Source organism: Lichenostomus cassidix, chromosome 1Aa (genome assembly GCF_008360975.1).
Source record: "Lichenostomus cassidix isolate B80296 chromosome 1Aa, HeHo_3.0, whole genome shotgun sequence".
NCBI classification, from domain to species: domain Eukaryota; kingdom Metazoa; phylum Chordata; class Aves; order Passeriformes; family Meliphagidae; genus Lichenostomus; species Lichenostomus cassidix.
The window spans coordinates 30,684,685-30,699,975 of NC_139480.1; positions in this window are offsets into that span (position 1 = coordinate 30,684,685).

Below are 15,291 nucleotides of genomic sequence, written 5' to 3' on the forward strand. Positions count from 1 at the left end.
GCATAATAATTTATATGAGACAAAAGGGAGCAAATGAGCTCTCATTAGAATCAAACCCAAATATCTACCTCCCTTTTTGTCCATATATCAAGATGGAGCGTCACTCAATTCCTGCATAGCTTAGAACATTGGTTAGTGGTTACACTGCTCTCTAAACAAATATTTGAGGTAATACATGGGCTTTTGTTTTTACCCTGAACATTTGGGGATAGGGAGAGGGATTTGAGGATATAGTTTACTATTTCAAGGTGGTTTTTTTCTTCCTAAAGGAGGTGTTCTGAATCTTCTAGTCAAGCCTATGAGCTGCTTTTCCTCTTTTTTTTTTTTAAGATCTGTTGGTTGAGCCTAGCAGAAATACTTCATTTAATCAGAAAAATTACTAGAAAGAGCTTCATTCTTTCAAATGCAAAATGCACTTTCCCACTTTATTTGATAAACTCTAGTGTGACCCAGAATTATGATTTCTCTGTTGGCAAAAATGTTGTTTAAGCAGCAGTCTTCTTGCCACTTCTTTTCTGTAACTTCCATTTAATGAATCAATTACTGCTTGCACTGCTCTAGCTGCTAGTGGGGTTCTAAGGTGAAAGAAAGTAAGTCAAAATAGTGAAAAAAGCCCCTACAAACCAAGCAAAAATAACCCGTAACAACAAACAAAAAAAACCCAAAACCCACAAAAACAAACCCACCCCAAACTCCCACTCCCCCCAGTTAAAAAATGGAAATGTTAGCAAACTCTTTTTGGCTGAACAATCCAGATTTGTGTCCAAGGGATACAAATTCATTCATTAGTTTCAGTAGAGATATGTGTTGCTGTCCCCTCACCATTCTCCTTCCTCAGTGTGCAGCTTGCATTCTGCTTCTCTTCCCCAAGGGCGCAGAGTTCCTGCCACGAGCCTGGGCTGGTGAAGAAAGCAGCTGAGAGACAATGGCAGTGCCCCGCCACTGTTGTACACTGATGAGTTTCCTTGCACAGCAAAATTTCTCAAGCAATTCTCCCACTGCTTAATGTTCACCTTCTTCCCCAAGAACAGCATGAGAAGAACTGATGGCCTGGAAACAGAAACTGCATTCTTTGTGGATACATGGATACACCATAGGATTAATAGAAAGAACCACATGAGTCACCCTGTAGCTGTTGAACTTAAGCTTTTTAGACAACTTCTTCTGATTTCTTATATATCACAAAAAAAACCCAACCTGCTTTTAAGACAGTTTTAAAGGTAATGACCTCCAGTTCAAGAGGATTACTAAGCACTGAGATAAAACAATAAGCATAAATTGCTAGTAAGATCACTGATAAAACAGTGTATTAGGCAACATCTACTGTAAAAAACTGTTAGATGCCTTTCTTACAAATTTATGTAAATCAAAATATGCATATTAGTATTACTACTAAAAAAAGCTAAATAATTTAGGCATCCTTACATTAGAACTTTATAATAGAAAAAGTTGTATTTTTTCTCACAAAATACTGCTACTTTTTGTCATTGTATTCAACATTTAAAAGGCTTTTCCAAGACAATAAAAATTGCTTTACATTTTTATATTTGAGGTTTTATTTTGTGCATTGTAGAGCTTTTGTTTGGCTATTCAAAATGGCATCAATTTTCTCTAGCAAATTCATGTGCTCTGGGTGTTTTATTCTCTCCAGTGTAACTGTGTAAAATTTAGAATATCCTACCACCATGTGCATCAACTTTGTTCATAAATAGAACAAAAGAAGAAATTCTTGTTTGTTTCCATGTTTTTGTGGTGGTTTTGGTTTTTTGTTGGTTTTTTTGTTGTTGTTAGTTGGTTGTTTTTTTTGGTTGGTTGGGTTGGGTTTTTTTCATTTTTTGGTTTGGTTTTGGGTTTTTTTGTTTGTTTTTGTTTTCTTATGGAACTGCTTACTGCATGATTAAAGGCCAATATAGCTGAAGAAGAAAAAATTCTCGACTTTAGAAGGTTGTTAAGAAGACCCAGGCTTCACAAAAAGTTCCTGTCATATATGACAACATCAGTGAACCCAACAACTTTTTGAAATCTCTGCTATTTCAAATCATTGCATTCAGTCTTTTCTCTCTTCTGAGTGTGGGAATTGAGAAAGAGAGGAGCAGCACACAAGGCTGCATAAAAGAGAAAAACTAGATTCCCAGTCTTTTCAGCCACCAGTGTACTTCTTAAAATGTTTTAAGAAGTTAATGTGAGAGTACATGAAGCAGTCTATGTAAAAATAATTCAGTGTAGCAATTTTGTTTATGAGGCATGAGATCCCCTGAAATTTCTGCTACCTTTGATGGTTGTGTGTAAGAGAATTTAAAAAAAGACAAACAACAAACACAAAAACAACCAGTAGCAATTTATTTAAGAGTATTGGAGACTGATTTCTAAGCCAAAAAATCAGAATGACTGAAGAACTGCTTTGACTGAGGATTGGAAAGGATGGATTTATTCTCCATTCCTGATTAGGCTTCAGAACCTTCTATAGCAGGAGAACGTCAGCCAGACGTTCTCAAATTCTGAGCAATTGCAAGAAATATAAAACCATGGCATTCTCTGTAATCCTGCCAGTGGAGAACTCTATACTGTAAGGGAGTGTGTTTCTTAAACCTTCAATGAATAATAAAGAGATGCATTTTTGGAATTTGTTCAATATATGAGGAAAATATGAATCAATAAAGAATAACAAGCTTAATATATTCTGTAGTATACTATAGAAATAAAGTATGAAATACTTTTTTCCTGAAAAGGTAAAATGATTAATAGCATTTTCTAATACTTTTGGCATATCTGACTACATTTTTCTAATGCAAAGTGTTCACTTAACTGTTTTGCAACTACATCAGATTTTTCTAGGTCTCTGGCGTTACAATATATGTATAAAACCTGTAAATATCTGTTTAAATATTATAAAATTATATTATTATTTCATTAAATTCTTTGCATAGTATAAAAATATAAATGTATGTTTATTATATTTATTATAAATATTTATTAAAATGTATATTCTAAAATTATTTTTATTTCTAATTAAAATTATAAATATTGAACTTTTTTGACCTATTTATTTCAGTACCCTATTTATTTAAGACCTCAGAACATTATAATTCATAGTCTAAATAGAGGTATGCTTCTGTTTACTTTTCGCCATTAAATTGAAGATATTCAGATACAAGAATGCTTTGGAGACAGAAGTATCTGAATACTGACAGCTAAAAATAGTAAATGTCTGATTTAGGAATTACCTTGCTTATCCCTAAAGAAGAAGTTGATATCTCAATTAGAGGTTTGATGTTCCCTTCTCTGATGTATGGGAAGTGCATTTCACCCTCATTTGTTTGAGAAATGTCCTTCAGAAGGAGAACACAGGTCATTTATAGTGCTGTGCTGTTCTGTTTGGGTTTTGGGGGGAGTGTTGGTTTGTTTGTCTGTTATTTTTGTTGTTTGTTGGTTCAACAATTTTTGTGGGTTTTTTTTTGTTTGGTTTGGTTTGGTTCGGTTTGGTTTTTAATAAAAGAGACTTATGGTTAGAAGGACATCAAGGGATGGAAAAATCAGTCAAACTGATTCTGCATATTTCATTTCCACTACTCAAAGAAAACCCAGTAGAGAGCATGTTGATTTAAATCAGTCATGCTGCCTTTCATTGTTTATTGAGGACTTGGCAACCTGCAGACAAAAAGCATTGTGCAACTAATTCTCATTGACCCATTGGTATTCTTTCCTCATAATACATACATGTGCACATATAAAGCATGAACAAAAGGCAGATGAGCCAGGTTTCTTTAGTCATTGAAGTGCAGGAGGAAAATGTGGACCTAGAAACAAAGTGTTTGCATGCAGGAATTATGGGGTTTACATTTAATAAAACAATAGGCAGATTAAGCTGGATCTGCAAAGCTGGATCAGTACTCCAATTGTGATTTCAACAAAATTTCTGGATAGCAGCTAAAAATAAAATTCTGCAAACAAAAAATAGGGTTAGACTTTTCAGAAACAACTAGCAATCTCTATTTTTAATGAGAATCAGATAATACATAGTGCGTGTTGCAAAAAAATTAGCCTTTTGTTTTGCTCCCAAATCCTGATTGGTCCCCTGGTAGTCCATCCTGCAAATTCATATATCATTTGATTCTCTTTGGCAATTAATGGTGTGTTTCCCTTTGAGACAAAGCCCAGATGGAACTTGTGGCATAGTATGCTTCTGGGACCACAGACTGCACAGGGTCTAAGTAGAGAAAAGTAGAGCTACTTAGCCATTCCTCATCCTCTAGGATTATTCACAAGGACCTTTGAGAACTTTCATTCCCCATAATGCCATGGCTGAGGTGTGATACAGTGAGGATAACAGCATTCATATGGGCAGCAACACAATCCTCCCATCATTTTAGGTATTTTGAACTTCAGTCATCTAAATGACTGATGAACCTCTTTTAGGGCCACATGTTTTAGAAGTATCATGGAAAACCCAGAGGACATGCAGGTCAGAGCACTGTGAGTGTGGGCACAATTGACCTATTTCAGAAGAAATCAGGAGAACAAGCACCGGTTTTCTCCTTCTGCTTGAGTTAAGGATCATTCCCATCAGTGGTGGATTTTTTCAGATTAGTCATTGCTATTTATGCATAGTCTCAGTAATCCTTTAAAATACCCAAGGCAGAGGAGCCAAGTAATTTAAACTGGTGTATAAAAAAGATTTTTTTTAACTTTCTGGGCTTTTAGACTCTGTTAGAGAGAGCATTGAAGAAAAGATAAGCAACTCCCAGTGAGTTTGCTGTGGACCTCCCCACTATGGCTGGTAGCAGATCTGGGAAGGAAGATCCATGTTTTCTTGACTGAACAAGATAACAAATAAAGATAATCTGTCTAGGCTGTGTAGTGGCCAAAGAAGGGATCACCTCACCAAATATTTCCCTTCCAGAGCAGGACAGCCATTTGAATTTTTTCTCTTGGTAAATCTCACCTCGAGGATGCATCTGCACATTAGATTTAACAGCCACTACAGGCAGATCTCGGCTCACTTCTTTAATCCATTTGTTCTTTTATATACATCTGTTCACTTAGCACATGACTAAAAGACCGAGACATAAATAGTAATTAGACAAATGTAAAAATATTAGCCATTATATTGTCTCTGCATTCAAAGCTGAAATTATAACTTTTGGAAACTTATACCAAGGGAGATGGCAGCTAATAAGTTTTCAAAACTAATGCCTAGCTATAAAATGAAGTTATTACTCTATAAAAATGGAAGGTCTCATAGGATTGAAATCACATTACTTGGAATTTACAATATTTACAAACACTTCTTGTCTACATGTACTAGTAAATTAAGAATTACAAAAATTCCATGAGCACATCAAAACCAAATTATTTCAGAACACATGGTGATGCAATATTTTTTTTTATTTTCAGTGCTTATGCACTCAGTTTTTTAACTTGAAGTCATTCATTTGCTCATAACTTAAGGGAATTAAATAACTTGCACTGCACAGTACTGTAATGTAATATCCATCTTTGGTGGCAGAAAATTAGTCAAGGCATCAACCAGATATTCAGGTAAGAACACACACATATAAACTAATTGATAAAATTCCTTGGGGACAAATACCTAATGTAACCTCTTGGCTTTGTTCCAGCCTGGGCTTTTATTTATACAGTTCACCTTTATACAAAACTCTTCCAGGAGGGCAGATCATTATTCTTGTAGCTGGTGGAGATATATTTAATGCAAGCGGGAACTCTAGTGTGCTAAGTAAGCACAAAGGGTACTTCTCCACAGCTGACTACTGGAAAATGACAGCACCTGATGGGAAGTTGGAAACAGCAGGCCTGAAGCAATATGTTGAAAGATGGAATTCAGACACCCAAGGCTTGAAACTGTCATCGTGCAATGTGTCAAGCTAATAAAACAGAACCAGACCTGGCAGGCGATGAAGGTGGCAGCCCTGGGAACATCCTCAGGGGACACCATGACAGTGGAGAAGTCACCATGGTGCAAAAATGGTGAATTTTTCAAATCCATCTTCAAGTCAGAATTATTTGGTTCTATGTGGCTGCTCTTTCTCAAATTTGGGGGTGTGGTAAAGAGAATCCTTCCACTTTCAGGGCTCTTAGACATGCTGCCATAGTTTAATATTTAGATTGTATTTAGCTATCCCTTCATGTAGAAATCACCTGACTGCCCCAGGATTTATAAGTCTTAAAATAATGTAACCAGGAATTTATGAATACTCCATTATTAAATTCTTCAATCAAGACTTAGACTTTTAAACCTTTCTGAAGTACTATAACACTTTTATATTGGCAGCTCATAACCTGTATTCTGTTGTTCCTGTAAATTAGCATTAAATTATGAGTAAAACTAGATTTTATTATAAGGTATCCATTTCATCAAATAGAGGTAAAAGTATATGTATGCCAACAAAAAAGAAATATTGATTATTCAACTGTGTAATGCTGTCTGTAGTAAGGTGACTAGTTTACATAAACCAATTTACTGAGACAGTTCACATATTTATTGCATTTTATTTATTTTTCTCTTATACCAGTTTGGAAATTACACAAGAACAGGTTAATTAAATCACAAATGTAACTGAGTAAAATTCATGTCAGCAAATAAAACACAATAAAAATGTTATTTTAAAACGTTTTGTAGTATTAAGTGCAAATGGCTTTCTCCTGCATCCCTTGTCCTGTTATGTCTTACCCTGATTTTAAGCATTTCCAAAGGCCCTACAAGAAACATTTCTTTCAAAAAAAACTAAACGATAGTAATCAAGTACAAAATTAGTCAGGATAACCTATTACTTAGTACTGTTTCCTACTAAAATATTTCAACAAGTTTTTTATAACTAATAAACATATTTTCAGCTGTATTTCATGTAACTAATTATATGGCAATAGAATTGCTTCTATTTAAAAAAAATAAAGATTTTCTCTTCAGACTTGCCACTAAACCCTGCACCTGCACTCTTGCACTTATCCCATAAGATAGTCATAAAAGTTGTTTTAACTTAGTAAGTTGGAAAATTAGAATGAAACCATCTGTATATTTAAGTATAAAAAAGGTCCAGCAAAATTCTTCCTGTCAAAATGTTCACTTGCTTATCGATTTTATTTATTTACTGCTGAGATACCTACTGTCTGCTGCCAAACCAAATATTTACTTCAATCTGTTATCTCGAATAAAAAGGAAAAAAAGAAATCATCAGTGTCAAAGTACCTATGAAGACTTCTTGGAAATGCTGTTTCATGGTTCATACAGGGGCAGCAGAATGAGCACTATGATATAATTAGGTGAACAAGTTACATTATTTGGAAGATGAGATATTTGAAAATAACTATGAAGCTCAGTGTTTAGTTTTTACATAATTTTTTTCCAATAAAACTTATTAAAGGACATTTATTCTTTTATTGAAAATTGTTCAAGTAGACTTTCTTTCCATTCATTATTTTACTTTATTTTGAAGTAACAATAAGGGACGTAAGATAGACACTGTATTGGTAACAGTCTAAAAATTGATTGAAAGAGAGCTTCATAATATTTATGGTTTTAGCTTCTACCCGTGATGAAAAGTACATTTAGGTATCTGAGATGCTGTTTGGGATATATTGTATTCTCTTCAAGCATTTTCAGAATTCAGGTAAAAGCAGAAGAGTGATGTTTAAGGTAAAATGAAAAAAGAATCACAGAATATGCTGCTTTGAAAGGGACCCACAAGGATGCCTGCCCAGGACCATCTCCAAGAGTCACACATGCGCCTGAAAGCATTGTCCAAACACTTCTTCAACTCTGTCCACCTTGGTGCTGTGACCACTTCCCTGAGGAGCTTGTTCCAAAGCCCAGCCACCCTCTGGGTGAAGAACCTTTTTGTAATATCCAAACCTCCCTTGACACAACTTCAAGCCATTCCCTCAGGTCCTGTCACTGTCACCACAGAGAAGAGATCAGTGCCTGCCCCTCCTCTTCCCCTAGTGAGGATGTTGAAGACCACAATGAGGTCTTAATTTTCTGCTTCTCCAGGCTGAACCGACCAAGTAATTTGTTGAGGTCTCTCTGCAGGACCTCCCTGCCTTCAAGGCAGTCAACAGCTCCTCACAATTTTGCATTGTCTGCAAACTTGCTTAGAATCCCTTCCAGTCCTGCATACAAGTCACCTATGAAGATACTGAAAAGCCCTGCAGAACCCCACTAGTGACCCCATGGGTCACCAGTCTGATGTCACCCCATTCACTATAACCTTTTGTGCCCAACTCATGAACCAGTTCCTCACCCATCATGTCAGGTGTTTATCCAGATGTCTGCTGGATGTTTTGTCCAGAAGGATCCCGTGAGAGACAGTATAAAAATCGTTACTGAAATCCAAGGCTTCCCTTGATCAGCTAGGTGGGTTACCTTGTCATAAAAGGATTGATCGATAAGCAGGACTTCCCTCCCATGAAGCCATGCTGGCTGTGATCAGTGGCTGCGTTGTCTTTCAGGTTTTGATCAATATCTCCCAGAATAATCTTCTCCAATCTTCTTTAGCAGAGACTGAAGTGAGACTAACAGGCCTGTAATTCCCAGGGTCCTGCTTCTTGCACTTCTTGAAAATCAGGACAATATTTGACAGCTCCCAGTCAGCTGGGATCTCTCTGGATTCTCAAGACCTATCAAAAATCATCGAGAGAGATTTTGTGATGACAATTTTTGTCAGCTGTTATTTTGAAATATATATATTATATTGAATGGTATGTATCTGTGGGACAGAAACCTGTTAATTGTCAGCCCAACATATCTGTAGGGCATTTATTTTCATTACTTCCTATATTCTAAATAGCTTTAAAAATAATTGGGCCAATAAAATGATGTCTTTTGCAGAATTCAATATATATTAATGTAATAGGCAGACCGAACCATTGCAATGACCTGGTAATTTGAGTATGGTATTGAGAATTCAAACAAAATGTTATTTCTTATGATGAAATATTCTGGTATGGAGGTTTGTGGATGGCATTTTTAGGCATCTTTGATGTTCCTTTTGAACTTTGGCCTTTCTCTTAGGTTAAAACAAATTACCTAAGATTTACCTAGCTAGGACTACCAGTTCAACCAATTGGAATCTCTTTGGTTCCCACATCTAGGGCAAATTTCAAAACCCGTATGTTTGGAGTAGGTCTGCTACTATCACACGGGAAATCACAAGTGCTATATTGCTCCTAATATAGGAAACTAAAATTATTAGGGGTTTGAAAACCTGTGCTAAAAGCTTGTCAGGGGGATAAGATCATATTCAGGTCGGAATATCAGTTGTAGGAAATGAAATAAATTAGCTGTATTAGGAAATCTATAATGTGTTTTGCAGACAGTAAAGAGTTATATTAAGAGGTATATTTAAATTTAGAGAACATAGCAATGATAGAGAAGCTAATGGAATTTCCAGATTGATTTTTTTTTTTTTTTTTGTGAAAAACGTTTTTATGGGTTTCAACTGAAGCAGGATTTTCCAGTAAAATGGAGCTAATGCCAGCAACTCTTTCAATTGTTTAACAACCTGTGACAAGTCTTCAGCACATACAGTGTTTTAATTAGACATCATAGTAGCAGGAAAATTGATCTCCTCTTGCTGACAAGTGCCAGTTAGTTTAAGGTGAAGTCCCAGAATGATTTCAGCTGGAGGGGAGTAGAATTAGAGCATCAGCTCAGCTCTGTCCATGAACTGAGTTTGTGTGTTATTACTGAAGCTGATAAGTTTCTTTTCTCAAGCATGTATTTATGCAGCTGCATGGGTGAATATTGGTAACTATACACTGCTATCCTGCTTAGTAGAACTGAATATAAAATAACCTAACCAAACTATTATTTTTGTTCTTATTTTTAGGGTTGGGCTAGGGTTTAGAGTTAGGGTTAGGGTCTGCTGTTTTCTAGGTCAAACTAATAGTCATTGAGCTATATGTGATTTTGATTCTGCAGGTGCTGAATTTGTCCTCTGCTGTCATGACAGGCAGATGATAAAACAGCCCTCAGCACCCCCTTTTTCATGTCCTCAGTTCATAATAGGATTAAGCCTGTTGTCATTTAAAAACCTGAAACTGTATCTGCCTCATATACAGTGTTTTGTAAACAGTAGTGCTACTGGAGCTAAAACAGGGGTTGGTATGGAGAAATTTAAATAAGTCTGACAGCTATAGTGGTGCCACAGAGACTGAGCAGGCAGTGGCTTATCACAAGCTGCTGCATTTCAGGCTGGCTATTTATCTTTACTAGTGGAAAAGACAAAACCAGCAGTCACTCTGCTCTCCCTCCCTTATGTCCTTTTGCAGAATATAGCAAAACCCACCAGCACAATCCACATCAAAGACTATCTAGAATACTATCCTTTTGTAGGTTTAGGTCTGCTTCCCACCTTATTTTTATCTTCAAGCATTTAAAGGGCAAAAGGCCTTGTCATAAATGTGTTGGTTGGTATATACATGATTTTAGTAATGCCAGCATATATCTTTTTCATAATTCTCCAGTGGATAGAGTACCCTGAAAGTGAAAGTATGGGTTCATTTCCCTTTTTTCTGTGTAAAGATTCAAGCCTCTCACTTCCCAAGAATATTTCATTGCCAACAGCCCACAAAATACAATACTTTTATAGGGCTCCAGAGGCTGCATTATTTATCAGCAAGTGTGGAGAAAGCCATTTTAAGTTGCAGTGCTCACTTGCAGCTGCCAAAGAAACTCCTACTGGTGCACACCAGGGTTTCCTGCAACAATAGGTTGTCAAAATATAGCTAAGGTGCATCTGACATCAGGAAGTCAAAAATTTCTCCTGGGATCACCATTTTTAAGTGACAATATCATAATTTGAACATTTTAATAGACAAATAAACATGATATTTGACTGAGGGAGAGAAATTAGCTTCTAATATTATTATGTATTACTTATATTTTCACTTTATTGTTTATACCCTACTGGGGCTAAGGACTGGAACACTTTGTCTGGATTTCAAAACTAAGAGTTCTGAATATGATTCCTAATAAACAAAAACATCTGGAAATGACTAATTGCAGGAAAACAAAGCATATTTTACATGTATTCCTACTTAACAGAAATAATTGGGAGAAGTAATATCTTTCTATGTGGTAATGCCACATCTATCTTCCACCATAACTACTTGGCTTCTCATGATAGAATAAATACTTCAGAAAAATAAAATTAAAAAATGAACTTTTTATTATGTGATAATTCTTTCTAGATCATAGTCAAATAGGATTTTTTAAAAGAGCTGACTGAAAAATACTATGTTCTGAATGTTTTAAAGGTTTTGTCTTTGTTGGAATTTTATTTAAGAGAAAAATACCATGATATCAACAGCACTTTGAAGTCACATCACACTCATATCCCTATTTATTACCAATTTTATGTGCTTGCATTTTATTAACTTTTGAAAAGCTACAAAAAGGTTAAGAAGGAAATAAATATTTCTGTTATCTAAATACAATATTTCAACATATAATTCTACAGGGTTTTAATTTTGAAAAAGGTTGGGTTTTTTTTACTTGTGCTTTAGTAAATGGATTTTTTATACTGAGTCTTCCTTGACTTACTATATTTTGCAAAGCATACATATTGCTCACTTCACCAAGCAGCCAGGGCTAAAGTCAGAAGAGATAATCAGCAAATTCAAATACAGGTCACCAAAAATAAGATGGTGTTACATGTAATGCGAATAGCTGCAAAATTCCCCAACCATTTTTTTAAGAAAGTGAAATTGCTTCTAATATTCTTTCTCTTGCTCATTTAGAAATACTGCAGTCCAGTATTATAAAGAAGATATATATTGAAACAGTGTGTTGAGTCTGGCTGTTAATGGAGTTACTTTTCCCCGAAGCAGCCCTGACAAGGCTGTGCTTTGCACTGCTGGCTAGAAAGGTGTTGAAAACAGCCAGTGCTTTGGCTGAGCAGCTCTGCCACAGCATCAGTGCTGTCTCTCCACTGCTCCCTCCTCATCAGTAGACTGGAGGTGGGCAAGATTTTGGGAGGCAACAGAACAAGGATAACTGACCCAAACTGACCAAAGGAGTGTTCCACACCATGTGATGCCTGCTCAGCTACAAAAACAAAGAGAATATGTGTGTCATGGAGTAAAAAGTAATAAAGGAAGGTGGGTTTGGTTATTACACTTGTCTTCCAGAGCGACTGCTACATCTACTGGCACCCTACTTCCTGGGAAGTACATCACCTGCTGGTGGGAAATAGAGAATAAATCCTTTATTTTCCCTTGGTTTTGCTTTATTAAACAGCCTTTATCTTGAACCATGAGTGTTTTCCAACTTATTTTGTCCCCTTCTTGTCCTGCTGAGGATGGGAGTGATAGAATGGTTTGGTGGGCACCTGTCCTCCAGCTAAGGACAACCTGTCATAATTAGATATAAGAATAGAATTGCCTCCACACAGTTTCACAAAGGAGAAAGCACTTGTTTGAATTTTAATCTGCAGAAATGGCTCTTTAGTTTGAGGTAAATATTTTTCTGTTTTAGTTCTGAAGGTTCCTGGCTTACAGCCTCAAAGAACTTCAGTACAGTTAAAAATAATCCTTGTCTAATACCATATTCAGTTTGGACCAGGTATTTTGTTCAGGCATATAGAGAGGAACACAACAGATCTTTCATGCTATGGCCCAAACATATCCTTTGTGATGTTTCATACCCTTGATCACAAAATGCTGAGCTGCAGATCTAGTTACAGAAAATACTGTGAAGGTCACTACTGTGGCAACGTGTTACATGATGCCTTGGAGTTACAAGTCACTCCAAAATATTATTTTTATGGTCCTCACTGTTGTACGAAAGCAGACAAACATGAAAAAATTCCTATAGCCGTACTTCAAAAGATGGGCTGGTCAAGGACTGTGGGTCCATCACCAACAGATAATGTGCTTTTCTGGGTAAATTAAAACCTGTGTACTTATAACTATGTTAGGAAATAATACTGAAAGAATATTTCCCAAAGCACCTTCATGATTCTGTATAACTTTCAGATAGAACTGAAATTAATGCAAACAAAATATACACACAGAAAATGTATGTTGAAAGGTCATTTTGAAGATTTTTATAGGTCATTTGAATTCAAGGTAAATTTAGCTCAGACCTTACAAAATTGCTAACAGGAGACGTATTGTCAAGAGAGAATGTTTCAGAGCAGATGTGCTTTTGTCTAGGTGGAGATTCTTTTTTATCTTGAAATGGTCATCCATCCCGAAAATATCTCAAAGAAATTTACATAATTCCCTAAATTCTATTTTTGTCTATTATTCATCCATAAAGACACGGCACATATGCCTGTGTTAAGATTTTATTCCAGTCTCAGGAAAAATACACTTATTTTTCCGAATGGAATAAAAAGCATCAGCAGATAAACACTGGTTTCAGAAATATTTTCTGACTTGCTTTGTCTTCCAACACTGTTTTATATTTCTTTTGTGAATTAGTTTTATAGATTTTTTAATTGTTTCTATTGTGAAGGATTTTTTGGGATTTTTTTATTGAAGGGAAAATTTTAATTGAAGAAAAAATACTACTTGCCACAGAACTTTTGCTTATTAGGTGTACTATGTCTGCCTGTTTGAAGTCAAAAAGCTCTCATCGCTTTAAAATCTCAGTCACTTTTTCCTCATTAGAAGTCCTGGAAAGAAGAGTGAATGTCACTAACTCTTCCTAATGAAGAATATTTTGTGATAATTTGCATTATTTTTATACAAGAACAAACATCATACAGATTATTTTTGAAGTTCATTGTTTTCCTCTGCCAGTGGACCTGGTATGGATATTGGGTTCCCTGACTTGCCTAAAGCTGCCATAGCTGTAAATAACAAAGGAAGGTATATACAAAGATAGTAGGAAGAACCCTATTTGAAACCAGAGTAGGACAAATATGTACAGAATAGTTGTTATTGGTGCTGGGGTTTTTGTGGTCAAGCCTGTGCTGCCTCATCAGTAACCCAGTTGTCTCCCACTAGGCATTTCCAGGCACAAAACCAAAGGAATTGGAAGTTCACTTACGCATTTAATTTCAAGACCAACTCCATAAAAATATATATGTACCTAACTGCTGTAAATAGATGTAAATTTCAATAGACTTAAATAATAAACTAAGATTTAAAAAAAAAAGTTACAACCTTTTGTAGCTCTGGCTCCAAGGAAGGGAATTGTACTATAGGTTATCATTAAATATTCAGCTCTAATCTAATAGGAAACATTTACCTTACAAAGTTAAAAAAATGTGAGCATGCCTTAATACTACTGTATGTTCAATAGTTTGACTAAGGACATAGGTGGCTATTTTTTTGTGTAGTACCCTCAGGAGAGCTGATGGTATTGAGAGATCACAGAAATCTGCAGAGAAGGATTTACATCAGTTACAGAGTCAACTTCTCTTAATTTCTAGGGAAAATTTTGTTTAATAATTCTGGCTGGGGTGTTTTATTCCAACAACTTAGTCAGTACCTAGGCATCATGTTACACTATAGACTTACAAAATAAAACAACAGAATTTCTTAAAAAAATATGGTCCTAATGCAATGTATTTTTAATTTAATCTACAAATAATTCCTTTTAAAATTATCTGTTCAGAGACTCTAAAGAGCAGAAGACTCACTCTTCATTCTCTCCAGTGAGATGATCTGTCTGAAGAGTGCTGATTAAGATTCCTTTAAAGACCTCAACTTCTTTCAATGAGAATCGTGATTGGGTTTTGATATGGCAGCTGCTGTGAGTATTTATAGGTCTTCTCACTTCAGCTGTATGTTGCTGGAGGTTTTGCAATTGCATCCACGCATGACTTAAATGCCATTTATCACAGATCCTGGAAAAATTAGGGCTCTTCATGTAGAGGGATTTGAGTGAGTATTTTTCAGTGAATAATTTATTCAGAAAATATAACCTCCATTTTGCTTAACTTCTCTGTGAACAATGATTTTAAGAATATATTTGCTTTCTATCACTGTTCAAATAATTGTTTTTGTAAAAAGATCCTATCCTATACTTTTCTTCTCCGTGATACAAACTTGTTATTCAGTGGTTGAGGTAGGTTGCTTTTGCTTTATGACTTATAACTTTGATTCCCAGGAGATTTAGTGTGTGTGAGTAAAGTACTCATTGAATGCAGAAAGAGATGCTAAAAAGATGAGACTTCCAGGAAGTCACAGTTAAATGTCACATAGGCCTAGTGGACACTCAATATGTCTACCAAATTTCATGGCCAATTAGCGTTCCTTATTCAATAGTTTAGGCACTGATGGTTGGTCATGAAAATAATTGTGACTACCATACGCAATGGAGCC